Raw genomic sequence first — 1,225 nt, 5'->3', positions numbered from 1 at the left:
ACCCCCACCCCACCGAAGGCCGCTTTGAGAGACACAAGTCGGCCTACTTGTTGGCTGCGTACGGGTCACCAAACTACGATCAGCAGGCCAGATCCGGCCCGCGAGGTCAGTTTGCCTGGTCCACCCCGTGCCATCGTGTGAGGAAAAAGTTGTTGGTAAGTGAATGACATATTATGTACGGTGCTCGCAACTGGACAAGGTCATATGGACGAGTGGGACACATTCAACTTTTTCAGTTGGTAGGTAATTTTGAACTTAGTCCGGGTGGCGGCCGAAGACTACTCTTATCGATTTTAGACTTCTCCGAGATTTTTTCGCCCTTGTCCGAGAAGGCTAGGTGTATATCTTTCCTACCAGAAGATCAGGGGTGTGGCTGAATGACATCAGTAAAAGGAGCCAAGGAGTAGCAGTAGAAAGGCTGCAGAAAAAGTCATGAGCCCAGAGGAGGGGCAAAGGAGGTGAGGGGCGAAAGCAGACGACAAAACATTGCCAGAGAGCAGGAAAGGAGGTGAAAGGAGACAATTTTAGAGGAGAAATTTTTTCCGTCGCTTCCCGGACTCGAACCTGGTACCTTTGAATGAGAAGAGAACACCTTAACCTCTTGGCCACAAGAGCCCACAGAGGGAAAAAAGAAACTTGGAAGATGTATTTATATAGCGTGCCAGGCCTTGATCGCCGAAATCGTTTGAATAAACCTCTATAGTGCAAATTAAACGTGCTTCTATAAGTTTTAGTTAATGTATGGGTTGTGGGATTCAGACAAGAACGAATGAGGTGTAATATGAGTAACTTATATCAACTTTATTAAAATTGATGACATTTTGATAAATACTATACGTACGTTTTTATGATTTTTTGGGTGTAATTTGTATTTTAATATGGAAGAATCACTAGCTTGATTTCCTTTACATGTATATTTATGAATTCAGTTTATTGATTTAAAAAAAAAATGATCCTGCTCGCGCTCGGCATTCTCTAAGTTATCCAGCCCACTTTGAAAACAGTTTGGTGACCCCTGGAAAAATCCAGCCCATGAGGATCTAGCCTATACACTAGTCTTTTTTAAAATTAGTTAAGTTGAAGTCAGCTAAATAATGCAAGGGCGTGCCCTCTGTTTTGTTGCTCCTTACTTACATTCTCAATCTTCTCACAGTAATAGCCAAAATCATCACGGTTATACGAACTGTTCGGAGACGACTGCTGTCTGAAATCTCTCTCTCTCTCT

Source organism: Aplysia californica, unplaced genomic scaffold, assembly GCF_000002075.1.
Source record: "Aplysia californica isolate F4 #8 unplaced genomic scaffold, AplCal3.0 scaffold00060, whole genome shotgun sequence".
In the NCBI taxonomy this organism is placed as follows: domain Eukaryota; kingdom Metazoa; phylum Mollusca; class Gastropoda; order Aplysiida; family Aplysiidae; genus Aplysia; species Aplysia californica.
Note: the sequence above shows the minus strand (reverse complement) of the source record.